The sequence below is a fragment of the Xyrauchen texanus genome, chromosome 50, assembly GCF_025860055.1.
Source record: "Xyrauchen texanus isolate HMW12.3.18 chromosome 50, RBS_HiC_50CHRs, whole genome shotgun sequence".
NCBI classification, from domain to species: Eukaryota; Metazoa; Chordata; class Actinopteri; order Cypriniformes; family Catostomidae; genus Xyrauchen; species Xyrauchen texanus.
Genome location: NC_068325.1, coordinates 10,396,386 through 10,417,459, shown reverse-complemented (window position 1 = coordinate 10,417,459; position 21,074 = coordinate 10,396,386). Strand labels below are relative to the sequence as shown.

General features: G+C 40.3%; 2 protein-coding genes across 15 annotated transcripts in view; one reads left to right on the top strand and one right to left on the bottom strand.

Annotated features, from left to right (window-relative positions):
- cfh (complement factor H) overlaps positions 1-21,074 on the bottom strand; it is a 148,230-nt gene that overhangs the window by 49,558 nt on the left and 77,598 nt on the right. The window lies entirely within an intron of this gene.
- The window catches only part of LOC127641303 (coagulation factor XIII B chain-like), an 83,610-nt gene that overhangs the window by 21,933 nt on the left and 40,603 nt on the right, over positions 1-21,074 (top strand). The window contains exon 1 of one of the 14 annotated variants that reach the window (XM_052124223.1): positions 768-935. The exons of 12 other annotated variants lie outside the window; for them this stretch is intronic. The gene's annotated coding sequence lies outside the window, so the exon portion shown is untranslated. Of the gene's footprint in view, positions 1-767; positions 936-18,230; positions 18,345-21,074 lie in introns of those variants that run through there. One more of the 14 variants, XM_052124225.1, reaches the window with a different exon arrangement.

The window sequence follows — 21,074 nt, the reverse complement described above, 5'->3', positions numbered from 1 at the left end:
CCAGAGAATGAAGATGGACACACACATCCAACTGCTTTATCATACAGTTAGTTTTACACGTGATTGTAGGTAATCTCACAAAAAAAAAAAAAAAACTAGTATTGGTCTTATCTCAAATTGGTTCAGAATTACCCTTGCAATTAAAACAATTAATTAATTCAAGCTCTTACTAAGTTTTGTATTTTTGGCACACAGACGCTTTTCAGTGGAACAAACATTTGTTCAATTCCAACCAGTGTTCAGGGTCAACAACAGTACACATGGTTTAACTGTCAGTGTGCAAGAACACTATATGCACTATGATCAGCACATTTAATATATTTATAGCTCAAATTGCTTTTTGCTATTTGATAATGAGATTAAAATAAAAACGAAATAGATTAATTTGAAGGAGTCTACATTTTTAGCTCCTGATGCCACTTACTGATTGTAGGGTGACATATACTGGCCCATTTAATCGTATTTACTTATCCACAATTATAAAGGACACAATTAACAGGTTAACATATAAAATGTTTTTGCTCTACATCAATTTAACAACATCAACTCAAATTAACCCAGTTCTTCATTTTCACATTGTGTGCATTCAGTTCATTTGTTTTGGATTTTTGTTAATGTTTAAACCGGGGTTGATGACCAGACTAAAATATGTTCACAAACATTTCAACATTAAAGCCTTTAGTCTTTTTTACTTTCTTCAAGTTGTGTCGAAATTATTCCCACGTGATTTACCCATTTACATCCTGTATCACACATGTTTACTTTCTATCTGAAAAGAGAGGGCTTTGGTCAACCAATATTTGCAGACAGAAAGATTTTTCAGCTTCGTCCTGTTTGACTTCAAGAAGACATTCAAAGCTGGACAATGGAGTTACATGCAAGAATTTTCTGTCTTCTTTTGTGTTTTAAGACATATGGGTCTTCAAACGCTGCAGGTAAATACATAAAAAAAAGACAAAGGACAGTTTATCTGGTAAATTAGTAAAAATAAAAGTAAATACATAGTTCTAGTTTACTATTTTTCCTATTCACTTTGCAGAGTATTCAAAAATTGTTTATTTAAACAGTATTTATTTTTTTATGACAACAGCTCAGGATATATATATATATATATAGGGTTGGGGAGTAATGGAATACATGTAACGGGATTACGTATTTAAAATACAAAATATAAGTAACTGTATTCCACTACAGTTACAATTTAAAATATAGCTGCAAGCAGCAATGCGGATTCCTCCTCAAAATGGCAAATCATTTAAAATTGATCAGTAGATGGTTGGGGATAAACCCTCCCAATTCAGGAATTCAAAAAAACATGTCTTTGTCTGAATCCTAAACGAAACATTTTCAATGTACAGGAAATTCCATACCGGACCTTATGGATCCTTGAGGCTTTTTTGTTCCCAATGAGAAATGAGGCATGTACACCAAGTTTCAGAAGAATTGGAGAAATGGCGTGGAAATGGTATCACTTTGAAAATATTTTTTTGGGGCGTGGCCTGTAGCACCACCTATGGTCGAATGTGGGCCATTCTTGGTTTGTGGGTTCCTGTTGGCCTGTAGTATCAATGTACAAAATTAGAAAATATTTGACCAGAAAATGGGAATTTTGGAGTGGCCTGTAGCGCCCCTAGGGGCTGAATGTGGGCCATTCTTGGTTTGTGGGTTCCTTTTGGCCTGTAGAATCAATGTACCAAATTAGAAAATGTTTGACCAGAAAATGGGACTTTTGGGAATTACCTGTAGCGCCCCCTAATGGCGAATGTTGGCCATTCTTGGTTTGTGGGTTCCTGTTGGCCTGTAGTACCATTGTACCAAATTAGAACATTTTAGACCAGAAAATGGGAATTTTGGCATGGCCTGTAGCGCCCCCTAGGGGTGAATGTTGTCCATTCTTGGTTTGTGGGTTCCTGTCTGCCTGTAGTATCAATGTACCAAATTAAAAAAAAATTTGACCAGAAAACGGGAATTTTGGCGTGGCCTTTAGCGCCCCCTAGTGGCGAATGTCGGCCATTCTTGGTTTGTGGGTTCCTGTTGGCCTGTAGTACCATTGTACCAAATTAGAACATTTTAGACCAGAAAATGGGAATTTCGACATGGCCTGTAGCGCCCCTAGGGGCTGAATGTCGGCCATTCTTTGCGCAGTACTTCAGAGTGATGTCATCTTGAAGCATGTTAGGTTTGAAAAACCATCAGTCAAAATTACATTTGATTTATTGACAGGTATATATTGTTAAAATTTGGACATTTACATAAACACGCCCCTTTCAGACACTTTGTATCACATTCATTTTTCCTAAGTAATGTTTTCAAGGATGTCCATTCTACAAATGTGTACCAAATTTCAAGTCAATTGGAGCTACAGTTCAGGAGAAGAAGAGTATTTTTAGGTTTTCGCAAATTTTCAACGTACGGGAAAATCCATCATGGTGAAAGTTATGGGTCCTTAAGGCTTTTTTGTTCCACATGAGGAATGAGGCATGTACACCAAGTTTCAGAAGATTTAGACAAATGGCGTGGAAATTGTATCACTTTGAATGAAAAATCACTTTGAAAATCTCTACTTTCACTTTCACTTCTCTCTTAAGATTTTTTTCTGTTTTTTTTGTGTGATTTACATAAGCATATCACAAGCAATTTTATTTGAAAGACTATCTAGGCACATAATAACACTGTATAGCTGTGACTGTTTATAACTATTTCAAAATGTAGCCTACAAGCTCACACTTTAAATGGTCAGTGCTTTGATTTTTAAATCATTAAAATAGCAACAGATCCAGTGAAAAAAATGGAGTGATTGTGTTTACATGCCATTCAAAAACGTGGCATTTTACAAGGTAAGAGAGAAATAAAAAAACTTAAAATAATACCATTTGTACTTCTCAATTACTTGGGAATGTCTATGTTCAGGACGAAGGCTAAATTGTTACTGTCTCTTTAAGAGGCTTTTATCGCATGATACGATACTTAAGGCACAGTTCAGTTTAATCTTTTGAGAACTGAGAAGTATCATTATTTTCGTTTTGTGCCATGCTTGTTGCATTTGTATTCATTGTGAGATGATAAAATACAGACTGCGTGAATGGTTGATTTTGTTCACTTGAATTTTGTGACGTGTTTCAGAAAAATAATCGCGAAGACAGAGACTGAGCACCCTGTTTATTTATTTTACAAAAGCACAAGGTTTTGTTGTTATTGTAAGTGTACACAAATAAAAGTACACATTTCATAGTTCGTAATGATGTCTTGCATGTTTCTGTATGGGCAAAAATGACGCAGTATTTTGTTTAAGTTGTTTCCGCTGTTTCGAGAGAAAAATATAGCAGGACGTCATCTGGAATAATGCCAGAATAAAATATAATTATTCCAGATTTCTTTCTCAACTGTTTGTTCACTTGAGACATAACAGACTCCTCAATATATCATGTATTTTGACACTCTGTTGTATGAAATTGTCCGTTCAGACGCAAGCAGCAGCGAAAGACATCGGAGTGCGTGAGTTAGACGCGACGCGGCTCGCTGTGTCACACAAACAGCTCGCAAACATGTATTTGAGTTGTTTTGACATTTGTTGAGTTGAATAGTGTAAAATCGCTTGAATGTTCAAACAGGCAAACATTGTATACAACCGACAAACCTTCATGATGATGCGAGCAAAAATGATCTCGCCTCGCGGTTTGCGTGTTGTCAGAGACAATTAAACAACATCATTCTCGGAAGTTTTGATACGTTAGGATTGATCAGCCCATCCCTACTTTCTTTAGACATATGTTTCATGTTTGTGTAAGTTTTTGTGACGTGTTTCAGAAAGATATTCGCTTAGACAAAGAGCACACGGTTTATTTTCTTTATTTTACAACAAATAAAAGTACAACTTTCATAGTTTGTGACGATGTATTAAATGTATCTGTATGTGCAAAAATAACGCAGTATTTTGTTTAAGCTGTTAACGCTGTTTCGAGAGAAAAATCTTAACAGGACACCACAGCGGCATCCGTGTTGTTCACAATAATTCATAATTAAATATATTGATACCCAATTTCTTTATCAACTGTTTGTTCACTTGATACATAACAGACACCCCAATATATCATGTATTTTGGTGTATGAAATTGTCCGTTCAAACGCATGAAGCTGTGAAAGCGAACTCTCATCGGCGTGCGAGCGTTAGTCGCGACGCGGCTCGCTCGCTGTGTCACACAAACTGCTCGAAAACATTTATTTGAGTTGTTTTGCCTTTGTTGAGTTGAATAGTGTAAAATCGCTTGAATGTTCAAGCAGGCAACCATTGTACACAACCAACAAACCTTCGTGAAGATGCGAGCAAAAATGATCTCGCCTCGAGGATTGCGTGTTGTCAGAGACAATTAAACAACATCATACTCGGAAGTTTTGATACGTTAACGCTGTCTCGATAGAGAAAAATCTAACAGGACATCACAGCGGCATCACTAGACCCCTTCAATAATTCATAATTCAATATATTGATACCCGATTTCTTTATCAACTGTTTGTTCACTTGAGATATAGCAGACACCCCAATATATCATGTATTTTGGTGTATGAAATTGTCCGTTGAAACGCAAGAAGGGAAAGCGAACTCTCATCGGCGTGCGAACGTTAGACGCGACGCGGCTCGCTCGCTGTGTCACACAAACTGCTCGAAAACATTTATTTGAGTTGTTTTGCCTTTGTTGAGTTGAATAGTGTAAAATCGCTTGAATGTTCAAACTGGAAAGCATTAAGACACACAATTGATTTGACATACCTCCATGCAGACGCAAAATGTCTTCTGTAGTCTAAGTCTGGAGCTCCACCCACTAGGAGACCGAAATGCTTCATTAGAGAGATTGCTACAGAAGAGCTGCATGTGGTAGACAGAGTTACTCCAGTAGAGGGAGCCTCTTTGCTCAGCCAATGTAAGTGAATGGGATTTTACATGTGGACCATATTTGTCCAGTAGAGGGAGCACTTTTGCTCAGCCATTGTAAATCAATGGGATTTTAAAAATTTTTGATCATCTTTTGTGTGTACATTTACATAAACACGTCCATTTCAGCCATTTTGTATTGTATTCATTTTTGCTAAGTAACGTTTGGAAAGACATACATACTACACACGTGTGCCAAATTCCAAGTCAATTGGAGCTGAGGTTCAGGAGAAGAAGAGTTTTGTAGGTTTTCCAAAATTTTCACTGTACAGGAAAATCCATAATGGCAGAAGTATGGGTCCTTGAGGCTTTTTTGTTCCCCATGAGAAATGAGGCATGTTTACAAAGTTTCAGAAGATTTGGACAAATGGGGTGGAAATTATATCACTTTGAATTTTTGTTTTTTGGGCGTGGCCTGTAGCGCCACCTATGGGCGAATGTTGACCATTCTTGGTTTGGGGGTACCCGTTGGCATGGAGTATCAATGTGCCAATTTAGAAAATTTTTGACCAGTGACTTTTTGAGCTATTGGGGCTCAAGGAGAAGAAGAATAATAATAATAATAATAATAATAATAAATATAGCTGCAAGCAGCAATGCGGATTCCTCCTCAAAATGGCAAATCATTTCAAATTGATCAGTAGAGGGTTGGGGTTAAACCCTCTCAATGGATGAATCCAAAAAACATGTATTTCTGTCTGAATCCTAAACGAAACATTTTCAGTCTACAGGAAAATCCATCATACCTTATGGATCCTTGAGGCGTTTTTGTTCCCAATGAGAAATGAGGCATGTACACCAAGATTCAAAAGAATTGGTTAAATGGCGTGGAAATGGTATCACTTTGAAAATATTTTTGGGGGCGTGGCCTGTAGCGCCTCCTATGGTCAAATGTGGGTCATTCTTGGTTTGTGGGTTCCTGTTGGCCTGTAGTATCAATGTACATAATTAGAAAATATTTGACCAGAAAATGGGACTTTTGGGAATTACCTGTAGCGCCCCCTAGGGGTGAATGTTGGCCATTCTTGGTTTGAGGGTTCCTGTTGACCTGTAGTATCAATGTACCAAATTAGAACATTTTTGACCATAAAATGGGAATTTCGGCGTGGCCTCTAGTGCCCCCTAGGGGCGAATGTTGGCCATTCTTTGTTTGTGGGTTCCTGTTGGCCAGTAGTATCAATGTACCATATTAGAAAATTTTTGACCAGAAAACGAAATTTTGGGAGTGGCCTGTAGCGCCCCTAATGGCGAATGTGGGCCATACTTGGTTTGTGGGTTCCTGTTGGCCTGTAGTATCAATGTACCAAATTATAACTTTTTTGACCAGAAAATGGGAATTTCGGCTTGGCCTCTAGCGCCACCTAGTGGTGAATGTCGGTCATTCTTGGTTTGTGGATTCCTTTTGGCCTGTACTATTAATGTACCAAATTAGAACATTTTTGACCAGAAAATGGGAATTTCGGCATGGCCTGTAGTGCCCCCTAGGGGCGAATGTTGGCCATTCTTGGTTTGAGGGTTCCTGTTGACCTGCAGTATCAATGTACCAAATTAGAACGTTTTTGACCAGAAAACGAAATTTTGGAGTAGCCTGTAGCGCCCCCTAAGGGCGAATGTGGGCCACACTTGGTATGTGGGTTCCTGTTGGCCTGTAGTATCAAAGTACCAAATTAGAAAATTTTTGACCAGAAAATGGGAATTTTGGCTTGTCCTGTAGTGCCCCCTAGTGGCGAATGTCGGTCATTCTTGGTTTGTGGATTCCTGTTGGCCTGTACTATTCTTGTACCGAATTAGAACATTTTTGACCAGAAAATGGGAATTTTGGCTTGTCCTGTAGTGCCCCCTAGTGGCGTATGTCGGTCATTCTTGGTTTGTGGATTCCTGTTGGCCTGTACTATTAATTTACCAAATTAGAACATTTTTGACCAGAAAATGGGAATTTTGGCATGGCCATTCTTTGCACAGTACTTCAGAGTGATGTCATCTTTAAGCATGTTAGGTTTGAAAAACCATCAGTCAAAATTACATTTGATTTATTGACACGTATATATTGTTAAAATTTGGACATTTACATAAACACGCCCCTTTCAGCCATTTTGTATCGTATTCATTTTTCCTAAGTAACGTTTTCAAGGATGTCCATTCTACACATGTGTACCAAATTTCAAGTCAATTGGAGCTACGGTTCAGGAGAAGAAGAGTTTTGTAGGTTTTCGCAAATTTTCAACGTACGGGAAAATCCATCATGGCGGAAGTTATGGGTTCTTGAGGCTTTTTTGTTCCCCATGAGGAATGAGGCATGTACACCAAATTTCAGAAGATTTGGACAAATGGCGTGGAAATTGTATCACTTTGAATTTTGTTTTTTTGGGCGTGGCCTGTAGCGCCACCTATGGGCGAATGTGGGCCATTCTTGGTTTGGGGGTACCCGTTGGCATGGAGTATCAATGTGCCAATTTAGAAAATTTTTGACCAGTGACTTTTTGAGCTATTGGGGCTCAAGGAGAAGAAGAATAATAATAATAATAATAATAATAATAATAATAATAATAATAATAATAAAACCATCAATTACAATAGATTCCCTCCTACGGAGGAATCTAATAATAATAATAATAATAATAATAATAATAATAAAACCATCAATTACAATAGATTCCCTCCTACGGAGGAATCTAATAATAATAATAATAATAATAAAACCGACAAATACAATAGATTCCCTCCTTACGGAGGAATCTAATAATTAGTAATTAGAATACAGTTACATTACAAAAAGTATTTTGATTACTGAAGAGATTACTTTGCATTTTATTGTCATTTGTTTAATTTAATATTTAGTCCATTCAGATGGAAAACATTTATACATATAAATGATGTGATCCAAAGTGCATTTGAACAGCGGTGAAACACTTTTTTATGATGTGTTACATTAATACGAGCAGACAGAGAAGTAAGTTTGAAGTAAGTTTGGAGCAAAAGAAATGGAAATAAACCTTGTGTAAATTGTCAGCTTTACACTACGCTAAAATGCTATTTCTAGCCATTTTACATGCACGTTACTGTCACTATTTCATCATCTGCACCTGCCTTCCATAACCTCATTCGTTTCCCTGTGTATATATACCCTCTAGTTTTCATCATCATTTGTCAGTCCTTGAATTGTTTTGTTGAGTTTATGACGTATTATGCTGTATTGTTAGTGTTCCCTTGGTTTTTTACACTGCAGTGCTTATAATTAAAGGATTTAAACATTTACAGAAGTGCTTTTATATTTCCTTTTTAATTATTGTTCAAAGTATCTAGACACAGTCCATTTATATTTCCCTCACTAAAAGGTACAACAAGAAGAGCTAATTTTTACAGTGGACATAGTTGTGATAAAATGACATATTTCCATTACAGCCTTTTAAAATGTATTTGAATGCAGTAAAAGTAGTCAAAACATAGTATTCCACAGTATTCTAAGGGGCCGTTTAGACTGAACGTGTTTTTGTGCCAAAAACAACTAGAATGTATACCTTCTGTTTTCTTGACCGACCACTGTGTGCCATGATTGCTGCTGACTGTTCTCTGGTTCTGGGCTTCATAAGAAGCTATGTAAAAACTAACAAAAATTGTGATCCAGACAGAGAACATCAACCATTTTACAGGTCTGTTTGAGTCTAGAAAAACTTGAGCCAGAAAACTAACACAGGCTTCTGTTATGAATCGTGGAACAGTTCTGAGTTCAGGAAAAAGGTGAATAACAGACGCGCTTTTTTTTACAAGTTGCTGTTCTTTTTGATGTGACACATTGTCTAATAAATGTGGTGCTTCGGAAAGACGTCTTTCTTCATCTGTCGCTCACTTCGACGTTGTGTCGAGTGAAGCGACACTAGGGAACTGCTTTGAAGGCCTTGGTTACCTCTGAACTTGAGAAAAGGCCAATGAGAAATTGGAAGACAGAATTTGTATGTCCATCCCCCAGACATACGGTTATAAAAGGATGGAATCATGCATCTGTCCATTCAGATTTCTTCTTCAGAGCAGAGCGGTTGTGTGAGCTGAGATCACTTACTGTTCCACTCACCTCTGCAGAGCTTACGCTGTTGGATCTACGGTGCATATCAGCGGCTTTTGAACTGCCCCCTGTCCAAGCTTGAGGTGAGAGCGGCTCGCCTCATGGCCAGTCTGTTCGCCGCTGCAGCGGCTCGCCTCATGGCCAGTCAGTTCGCCGCTGCATCGGAGAGCGTTCTGGCATCTGACATGGAAGACTCGACCTTCGGGTCAGCACGCCAGAGGGGTTACCAGGACATCATGTTTGGGGGGGCATTTGGCTTGTTTGGGGGCAACATAAACAATTGAAAAAATCGGTGCAAAATTAAGCTATACTACACACAATCTGTTTTAGTGCATATCTTTTTCTAAGCCAGGAACCCAGAGATAGGCACAGGGCCCCTATTAGACTATAGGGCTTAAACTGGATTTTTGTTGTGTCAGACCTCACTCATCTGCTAGCGATGGAAAAATATGCACAAAACAATCCACTTTTAAATTGTAATTTATCATCAGATGCAAAGGCGTTTCCAGCATTGAAGGACATCTGGGGCTTAGCCCAGACAATTTTATTTTCACACTAGCAACCACTTCCCTGTAGTCCAAAGCTGGTGAGTGGTTATTCTTTGAGTTTTGCTCTGGCTGGGCCTGTTTCTACAGTTCCTAAATCTTCCACTCTAGTACTATCCTCAACATCCTCTCTCCTCCCTGAATCATCTGTGATGTAAAAGAACAGATACAGCACATAACTTATTGCAAATCAGCTTCACACAACTAATTCATCAAAGCTACATATTTCAAATTGTAGACCAATACCATTGAAGAAAATGTATTGGGAAGAGCAGATCAGTGGGATTGCCCTAATATCTATCATGATTCTTGAATTTTCATGTACATTAACATAAAGTCATCACAAAAGAGTTATATTATAGTGAGTAAAGTGAGGTAAAAATATTGAATATAAATAATTTATATTTTTTGACATAAATAGTCAAAATGATGTATAAGATACTAAGTTAAAGCAATACATGAATGACTGAGAAAGACAATGAAAGTTCATTGACACACTATAGCATCGAACTGTATATAATTCTCATCATCTCTGAGAATAATTCATCTGTCAAAATCCTTTCATTAGGATCATTGAGATAAACAATGTTTCACTTTTAACTTTCTCTAAAGTAAAGTGACTTATTAATTGTTACCAGTTTCCATGCCTGATTCTGGCACAGCTGCTGCTGATGCTCCTCAGTCTGTAGCTCGTCTTTGCTACACTTAATCAAATCAAAGTGTATATTTCCTACAAACTAATATCACAAAACAAGTCACACATACATTTTATGTTAATACTTATTGGTTATCCTTAGCGAAAACAACACCTGATAAACAAGAAAAGTACACTCCGAACGGGACTCAAACCGCGGTATCTGGCGAGGGAGGCAACTGCGTTAACTCTGAGCTACCAAGCTGCACCAATCTAAACAAGGAGGTTAGAGGCTACAACTCTTGAGGGTTAGCCTACTGTGGGTGAAAGCCAGCTAGATGATGATCTTAAGACTTTAAGGACAAAAACAAATGTGAATTCTTACCCACTGACTTCTTTCGGAAAAATCCCCAAAGCCTCATTTGCTTAATTTTTGCTGTCTTTTCAGTTAATTGCCGTTAACTCGCCACTAAGTAACGTTAGTTGATGTCAACGACTGTGCAAGCTCCTCCCCTACCTGCTGCATATTCAACAGAGAGGAACAAACGGAGTCGCCATAGGCTACTGACAGCAAAGGAACTTATTCTATAGGCTAGATTATGCCTATGTCTATTTTTACAGGCTGTATGCAGTATGTGCAAAGCCAAAGCACAATGAAATAAGGCAACTTATGATTTCGGGGTTTACATAGGCTTTTGTCCGGTTTCATATTTGTCAGTCAACTTTTCAAAATACATTCGGGCTACACTCAAAACATTCGGGCTGAAGCCCGGCAAAATCGGCTGCCGCCGCCTCTGATCAGATGGACAGATTATTTCTCAAATTCTCAGGGAGGCAGTTTATCCTAGGGAGGCACTGCCACCCCAAGCCTCCCCATAGACACGCCCCTGCATATATGCTTGATTTAATGCATTGCACTGCTGCTACACGATTGGCTGATTAGATAATCGCATGTATAAGTAGGTGTACAGGTGTTCCTAATAAAGTGCTTATCGAGTGTATCCACCTTTTTCACTGGCTGCGAATTTTCCCATTATGCTTAGAGCTTTCTTCCACTGTGGATGTTAAAGACTTCTGCTTCGCAGCTTATTCACATTACAAAGCACTGAAAATATCAATAATAACAGTCAATCACTGTGGAACAGTCTGTGTTTACTTAACAAAAATCCCTTTCTCACAAAAAGCTGCGTATGGACATACGGTTTTGACGACAATCCCACGAATGGATAAGTACACAATCTAATCACACACATTTACATGGTAAAGTTACTCCACTTGGCTCTAGAACTTTCATCTGTTCTTTTGTTGAGCAAGAATAAGTCTTAGAAAAACAGGACATTTCCGAGAAAAGAGGACATCCCTTATGAAAATCGAGAGCTCATGGCAAATTTGCCGCTTCTCACGCAGAATGCTGAAAAAACACTCAAATACACTCTCAGAGAAACTTGAAAATTATTAAAATTGAAAAAAATGAGGAGCTTGGTTTAAATATTTTCCCACTTTGTTGTCTGCCAAAATGATGGACAGCATTTGGAATTATCCATCAATGTTCCGTCAAGTGACAGATAATTAGATTAATGCGACCTCTGCTTATTACATCTGGTTCGGTTTGAAATGTTTCGGGCATTATCAGCTACTGAAAAACATTCATTTTCTAGTAGTTTTTAAGCCACATGTAGTTGATATAACACCCTCTAACAGCCTCTGCTGCTCACCATCACCAGTAAGCAGAAGGGCAGAGCATCCAAGAGGAAGACTCTTGCTGTAATGGCGGAATCCATGGAGAAGTCAGGAAAAGATGGATTCTATGAAATAGAGAGTAGGTCTCCAGGCTTAACAGTACTACCCATACAGCCAAGTTACAAACAGCTGTGGTAAACAAAATGCACGTTCTTGTATGGGTGATGGAAGACATAAGAAAAATACATGTGCTCAGCACTAAATATAGGTCTAAATGTGTTTTGTGATCTTTTTGTGATAGGATTACAAAAAACACATATGGATGTGACCATGTTGCTTTTGAGGTGTGAACACTATCCGTCCTGTATGCATCCCAGCAGTAGTGTAGTGTCACCTCTCACCTGTCAATCAACCACTGTGCTAAAACAAAAGTTATCAGATCAATGTGCGCCACCCACATAGATTTTGAGTTTGCTCACCATATCAAGTGTTTAGATGCTCTATACAATATGGAATAGCCTTTCTATGGACACCCCCTCTACTTGGGTCCCCCTCAAGCCCTGGCCCAGGACAAAAGGTCCTGATTGTACCCCCTTTTCAGAGTCATTGACCACTCCTAAAGCTTTCGGATGCAGCCCTGAACTGGGTGTGTCAGATAAGAGAGGCATCCAAAATGTGTCATACTGGTGTATTCCAGGATGAGGACCACTGCCTTATGAGAAACATTGCCGAAGGGAATATTATTATATATATATTTTTTTAAAACAACTTTATACATTATGGTTTTTCCATGTAAATGTAATCTGGGATAGTTTGGGCTATACATTTAAAGGGGAGTTAAAAAATTCAGACCTAAAATGTAGTTGTTGTTGTTTTTATAAACCAAGCAAAATGTCAACTGAATCTCCTGAATCTTCATATCATCAATTGTTGTTGATTGATGTTCATATTAAAGTTTAAGTATACTTTATTGTCCCTCGAAGAGAAATTTGTTTTGGACTTCATGTTGCTGCATTGACAGAATAAGAAAAAAACACATCACAAAAGCATCAAACATTACCACATAGACACACAAATACTACATATAATATAATACAAATATTAACATATCAACAAGCTAAACTATTGAACATTAGCACAGATACAGGTGCAAAGGAATTCTTATATGTGTTTAATTTGCTAAATGGAACTCTAAATCTTCTCCAGGAGGGAAGCAATTCATACTGTGAATACAAAAAATGAATTTGATCACATAAGATCTTCTACACCTGATTAAGAATGCATTGCTCATATAAACCCTGAAGATTAAGATGTTCTTCCTGCCCAACAATTTTCATTGCTGTCATTACCAGGTGCACCCATTTAGATTTGAGTTGTATAGTCTGCATAATAAAATACAATCTCTGGTGCAGACGGGTGCAAACCAATTCAATGTGTGTATCCCAAGTAAATGAACTAGCTATATAAACGCCCAATTACATATAAGTCTGTGTTTGAATAATGTGCTGGTCATGTATAACCACTTGACAATGGTCACCTATACATTTTGGATCAAAGACAATCTCCTCAGTTTTCTTTGTGTTCATTATTAACTTAATGTATCACACCAGTCAACAAACCAGATTATTTCTGACTGGTAGATAGTGCTAATATTGTCCTGTGCATAAAGTAAACATAAAATAGCTGTCATCTGAATATTTCTACATTTTGTTTTGTGAATGCTTACTTGAGTACTCCTTTCTAAAATAAAAATACAAATAATATTAAAATGTTCAGAACAAACCTCTGGACTGTTTCATGTGATCTGATTAAAACACCATCACTGGACTTGTCATGTGGAACACTTGGTGGTGCAGTTGCTCCATAAAATAAGTGATTACCAATGAGTAGCAATGAAAATAACTATGTTTGCTGTAAAAGTTAATTTAATTTACAATCATTTACAAATGAAGTCAAAGACCTGAAGTTTAACATTTTAGTGTTTACCAAACTCCAACTGTAAGATCCTGTAAACTGCATTCTGCTTTTCTGGTTAAAAACATTTCTTTAGTGTGAGATAATGAGGTTCATTTAGGACACGGATACAAGTTTTATTTATTTTTGTAACCCCTTAACGGGTCTGTGTTTTTGTAGGTTTACACATAAAATGTAAAAGTCTATGGATAGATAAATAAATAGTCACATGTAATATCGTTTGAAAGCATGGAATCTGATTTTTTCACATACATTTTGCATTTATGTTACATAAGTTTAGCACACTCAAATGTTTAAGTAACCTCAGTTACAAAACTATTTCTGTGTTTATCAGCTCAATTCTAAAAGACATATTTTGCAATGGCAGTGACAAACACATTTTGCAGTGGCAGTACTGTTGCAATGTTTGAAAGCTTGAAAATATTATACAATTTCCTCCTTATGTCTCTTTCTGTCTGTTTCTTTGCAACAATGGCCCATCGATCAGATTAATTTAATAAATAATTTTAAAAAATCATGGCCTACATGAGGCAGTGCAAAAGATCTAACAAGAGAAAGCTGCAGAAGACAGAAAACATTTTGGAAACTGCCCTTTGCTGCTTGCTGTTTTTAGGTTGTAAAGAAAATCTTGTTGTTTTTACAAAATAAATTTGGCAGCTGTGGTTGCCAGAATAATTATGTAAAAAATACAGTTTAAATGTAAACCACTTTAAAGAACAACCTGTATATTTTACAGTTTAAAATGGTTGTAATTTACACATTGGCACTGTAAAAAAAAATCATAAACATACCCTTTGAAACTGTAAAAATATGTTGTTTACTTTCTAAGGTATTTGTTAATCACCATAGTAATTACAGAAGGTCAAATGATGACATAAAGTTCATCAGTAGTGGCTCTTCCACAAGCAATGACCAATAAACGTATAGAGTTTGTGCTCAGTATCTCAGTATCACTCACACAAACAATAAACACCATCATGTAACACATGTGAGATTTAAATAATGCAGTAAACATTAACTAAATAACATCAAATATAACACAGCACACCCCAGTGTACATAACTGATATAAAAAATATGATGAAACATAATATAATGAAATGTAATGGGTCACGCAGGGAATTGTGGGACCGCCCGATTACGTTTTTTTACTGTAATTTTAACAATAATTTACATGTACTCTCCTGCCTCCGGCGGCAGGCGGGGGTGATGATCACACGGTGCGTGCCGCCATGCTTGTCTCGTGACTCGAGTCTGAGGCCAGTGCTGAAGCGGTCTCATATGTATCAACCCCAGCTGCGCGACCACCGCAGAGGATATCATATGCCCCAGGAGCTTGGAAAGGTTTTAAAGGGACCGCCGTGCCTGGCCTGACTGCACGCGCTCGTTGGTGAGGCGGGCTGAAATTGAGACTGAGTATAACTCCATGCCGAGAAAAGAGATGCTCTGAACCGGGGCGAGCTTGCTCTTTTCCCAGTTGACCTGAAGCCCCAAACGGCTGAGGTGCCTGAGCACCTGGTCTCTGTGAGTGCATAGTAACTCTCAGGAGTGGGCCAGAATGAGCCAATTGAGTATGCGAATGCCGGAGCAGGGCAAGGGCCGCGAGAGGACAGAGACATGCCGAAGGGGAGGACTTCGTACTGATACACCTGGCCATCGAACGCGAACCGTGGGAAGGGTCGGTGTCGAGGCAGAATTGAGACGTGGAAGTACGCGTCCTTCAGGTCTACCGCTGCGAACCAATCTAGATGATGAACGCAAGTTTAAATGTGTTTTTGCGTGAGCATTTTGAACGGGAGTTTGTGCAAAGCCCGGTTGAAAAACTCACAGGTCCAAGATCGGTCGTAAGCCGCCGCGCTTCCTTGGGTACAATGAAGTAAGGGCTGTAGGGACCCTTCTTAATCTCAGTTGGAGGGACAGGCTCTATCGCGTCTTTGAGTAAGAGACGATTTCCACACGCAGGGATTTGGCGTATTTGCCGTGTACTGCGTTAAAGCGGACGCCCACGAAGGGGGCGGAGGCCTGGCAAACTGAATTGCGTAATCGAGTCAGATGGTCCTGGCCAGCCAGCATTACGGATTGGGAAGTGAAAGACACGCATCCCAGGGGACGATTACATTTGACGTACCCAGTGGAACAGCGGGGCGGAGCAGGTAGTACGGCGTCGGGAGGCTCTAGTGCTGAGAAAAGACTCGAAGCGCTTACCTTGCTCCGCACACCCAGCAGTGGGCGGGTTAGTGACTGAGGAGGAGGTCCTATAGCGGCGTCCTCTGGACTCTTCATAACCGGCCGGCCGGGGAACAGTCATGGGGCTGAGGGCGGAGGGTCTGCGTCCAGTGTGCCGGGACTGTTGAGGTGTGGCGGCAGAGTGCTGTGAGAACGGCATTTGCGGGCCAGGTGACCCAGAAAGAGGAAATTGCTCTATTAGTGAAAAACGTGCCAAAAATACCTGGCCCTCCACTGGGGGACGGTTTGGTCTGTTTACCAACTCCGGAGCAAACGTCTCGATCTCTGGGTCGTCCGTCTCTGGAGCGCTTGGGAGCCTTCCGGGTCCTCGAAGGGGTCCGTGAGATGGGGGGGGCGTGCGCTTCCTGCGGGGTGCTCGACTCTGTTGCTGAGATCTGGGCCCACTCTTGGTTGAGGCGGAGCAGCACATTTTATTATTTTTTAAGCCGTAGGAGGATGCCCTCGCGAGCAGACGGGGCATGGCCCATGGTGGCAGGTTTGTGAAATGGCCTCCGTCTGCTTCTTCACTGCTGAGGACTGCTGGGCGGAGTCATCAACGGTGCCGCCGAATGGACGGAGCTGGGAGATGGGGGTGTTCGAGAAGGAGCCTGTATTTCGACCAGGTCCAGTCCATTTCTGGACCACGGGGTTGGCCATGGCGATGTTGTCATCTAATTCCTGGAGCTCAAGGGACCGGCAGGCCGGCCGCAAAGCGGGCCGCACTCATCCCGATCTCGGACGGAAGCAAGCAAACGTGCCGGGGAGGCGGGTGGTTCGGAGGATTTACCCAGCGAACGCAGCCCGTCATTATCCCCAAATCGCCTCCATTGCCCACGGCACCTGCCTCAATCCCGTAGGAAGGAGGCAAGACGCGGGGACGGCTGAAGTGGCTCTCTCTCATTACAAAAGAAATCTAAGACCGCAATGCTGCCACGGCTATGTTCTCGCACTGAGAACATAAACCATTGGAGAGAAATCGCTCATCCCGAGCTCGGACGGAAGCCAGCAAGCGTGCCGGGGAGGCGGGTGGTTCGAGGGGTTTACCCGGCGAACAGAGCCCGTCATCGCCTGCGGCACCTGCCTCAATCCCGTAGGAAAGAGTCGAGACGCGGGGAGGCGGCTGAAGTGGCTTTCTCTCATGACAAAAGAAAGCCATGACCGCAATGCTGTCATGTCTATGTTCTCACACTGAGAACATAGACCATTCATAAAACGCTGCCTGCATGTAATCGCAGCCCAGGCACGCAAGGCAGCTTATATGACCGTCAGAGGGGGGGAGAAATCAACCGCATCCAGAAACTACACAGAGGCGGAAACACGTCTTTAAAAAGACGCATCCTGAAAAGGACATTCAACGCCAGCTGTGTATTTGCTCTTTTAGAGAAAATAACACTTTCAACTGCGCTGTTGAAGCGCCCCGGGGCAAACTTCACTGCATGACCATCTGCTCCGAAGAAAATTTTTGAATGAACTCATAGTATTTCCTCACCTTTATACCCATATGTCCGGGGGCGGGGTATGCAAATACTGTCTGCCAACTTCTCATTGGCCTTTTTTCATAGATCAGAGGCATATTCGGCGCTCAAGAGAGACCCCTAGTGACGCTTCTCCGACACAACGTCGAGAGAGCGACAGACGGGGAACTACTGTATTGTCTTTTAAAATATATTGAAACATTTTACTGTATATTTTACAGTTAATATTTGTTAATCAATTAACATTTTATTTCTGAATTTTTTTTACAGTATTTTACTGTTAAAATGTGTGACTCAAGAAACTGTACTTCTCTTTAAAGGAGCTATCTCTTAGTTTGTCCCAATAACATGTGAATTGCAGCTTTGGGTATGATTTTTTTTCTAAAGGAACTGTTATCAATGGAGTGGTGGTGGCGTAGAGGGCTAAAGCACATAACTGTTAATCAGAAGGTCGCTGGTTCGATCCCCACAGCCACCACCATTGTGTCAGCAAGGCACTTAACTCCAGGTTGCTCTGGGGGGATTGTCCCTGTAATAAGTGCACTGTAAGTCGCTTTGGATAAAAGCGTCTGCCAAATGCATAAATGTAAATGTAAATGTTATCTTTGTACAGAGAGGTTCTGCTGTAAGTGAGTCATCTTTCTGACTTTGGTAAATGATTAACTTGTTGATCCCCAAGCAGAATAAAGTTTCAGAGACAAAGATTAAAAAAAGTTACAGTCATTTATGAAGTGAGCTCAAACGTTCAATAATGAAAGTTACTATAAAACTCCTCGGCTTTGCCTTTTTGATTTTATCCTTTACATTTGTACAATCTCAAGGTAAGTTTACTGCTCATCTTCTTTACTTTTTTTATTTAGTTATTTATTTACATGTCATTTATATTATATTTAATTGATTAATGATATACACATTTTACTTTTCTTCATGCATGCATTGTTTGTGCTTTTAAGAATGTCTTCAAAAGGACATTAAATATGAAAACATAGAATGATTAAAGAAAAATCCCTACAATAATAATGAAATAGTGAAAATGAACTGCCAGAAAGACTCATATCATTAACCTTATAAAAGCTTTTATTTTATATGGAGAGGTTCCCCTGATTGAGTCTGCCATGTTTGAATCACATGACCACGCAAATACTATTCGCTTAATCTCAGTAGCAGCACAGATATTAAACACTTTCACTCATGGATTATGATTATAACCATGACTGACTGTGAAGAATTTCTACAATGGCATCAGTAATGCATTTGAATGATGCTGCATCCACACCACTAAGTGTAACTCCAAGATGACATGCATACACACACACACACACACACACACAAAATAAAAACATTTCAGAATGCACGTTTAAGTGTTTTTAAGGCAGAAAAGGGGTTTCTGTTATTTAAGGCAACATTTTCATAGTTGTACAGAGTAGGTAAAACTACGGACATTTTATTTTTACTGCTGTAAAACTATGTTGTGTATTTTACTCACAATATTTAATTTTTTTTTATGTTGTGCTTGGAAATAGAATATTTGTCTCTCAGAGGCAACTGGATTAAATTGGCATCATTTACAAGTCAATTTTGTTTCTTAATGTTTTTGAGAGTATAATGACATTTCTTTATTAGTATAAAGCTAATGTGGTGCCTATTTTCAACACCCAAAATTAAAAGCTCACCTTAACTATTTACAAAATGTTAATAAATGTATTTATAATTAATGTGTTGTTTATAATAAAGGGGATGTCTAGCAGTTTGAGGGGTTTGATTTCCTCCATACAGAGATTTATACTTGAATGTTCTCTGTAGAATTCAAATGGGTCATATAAGTTTTACTGTCACAGATTATAAGTTATAAGAGGCAAGAATAAAATTAAATTCACATCACCAGCAGCTCAGAGTCACCCGACATTAATAGAATTGTCAATGCAGGAAAAACCTTGAAAAGGTAAACCGCCAAAGTGGCTGGTAAGTGTGACAGAGTAACCCCCACTGCCGATTTTTACCCACATTTGACAGGTTGGCAGGTGCTCATTTCAAACCCCGGTTGTGCGGTTGTTTAAAGAGTTTTTGGATCATTCCACTGATGAAACAATGAAAAAAAATTTCAGTAAATGTCAAATGGAAAATGTTATTTGATTAAGGAGCTTTTTGATAGCTTTATACAATGAATATGATTAAATAAGCGAAAAAAGTCTATCCCTCACTGTTTCGTTTTCATTTATGTCAGAAATTAAAGATGGGACTGCTGTGAATAAGGTCTTATAAGTATTCAGTCTTTTATGATCCCACACAACTTCCCCACATTTTCGTAAAAATCTTGGTCATTGACTAGAAGACTAGAGGACTAGAAGTTCAATCTAGTTGTCATTAAAAAGCTACAATCTTCAGCTTTGATATATCATATTTAATTGACAGTTGAGAACATATTTTGACCATTATTTGTTTATCATTAATTTTATATAGCATATTTTGATCTGGACATATGAGACTTAATATTGGTTCCCCGTCTGTCGCTCACTTCAACGTTGTGGCTCGATTTCGCCAGGTTGATCCCCGTGAACCACCTGCTCCCCGGCCCGCTCGATGATGTCCGTCCGAACTCGAGGTGAGAGTGGCTCACCTTACAGCCAATCTTTTTACTCCCTCGAGCCCCCCGAGCTGGATGATGGAATTTGCCACTGCATCGAAGAGCGTTCCGGTGTCTGACGTGGAAGACTAGAATGGACTGCCACCTTCGGGTTGACGCTCAGATGGCCAACATGCTTGCACGGGTTGCCGTCAGCGTGGTATTGGACTGGAACCCTCCATCCTCCCCGCAGCCTTTGCGGCTAGACAATTGGTTCCTCGGGTCCGGGCGCCGCTCACAGCCATGATGAGTTAACGAGGTCATGGAGTACACCTTTCACTGCCTGCAACCGACCTCCTCGCTCATCTGCTCACACTACACTTGACGGCGGGGCGGCCAACGGGTACTTGGAGGTCCCCCAGGTGGACAGAGTGGTTGCGAACCACCTGTGTCACGAGAATGCTGCCTCCTGGCTGGATCGCCCGGTGCTCCCCTCCAAGGCCTGTAGGATGACGATGTCACTGATCGCCAAAGCCTACAGCGCCACCGGACAGGCAGCCTTCACCCTGCATCCCATAGCCCTCCTGCAGGTTCACCAGGCCAAGGCACTCAAAGATTTGCACTTGGGTAGTCCTGACCCCGACATGTTGCATGAACTGTGCTCTGCGACCGACCTCACCCTCCGGGCCATGAAGGTCACAGCGCGGACACTAGGGCAGGCGATGGCCACCCTCGTGGTCCAGGAACATTACCTATGGCTGAACCTGGTCGAGATGCGTGGGGTAGACAAAGCCCGCTTTCTCAATGCCCCCGTCTCCCAGCTCGGTCTATTCGGCGACACTGTCGACCACTTTGCCCAGCAGTTCTCGGCGGTGAAGAAACAGGAGGCCATTTCCCACATCATGCCCCGCCGGCGTTCCAGCGCGCTCTGTGCACCGTCTGCTCCCCCTGCAGCTTCCAAATGCCAGGCAGCTCCGCCTCAAACTGG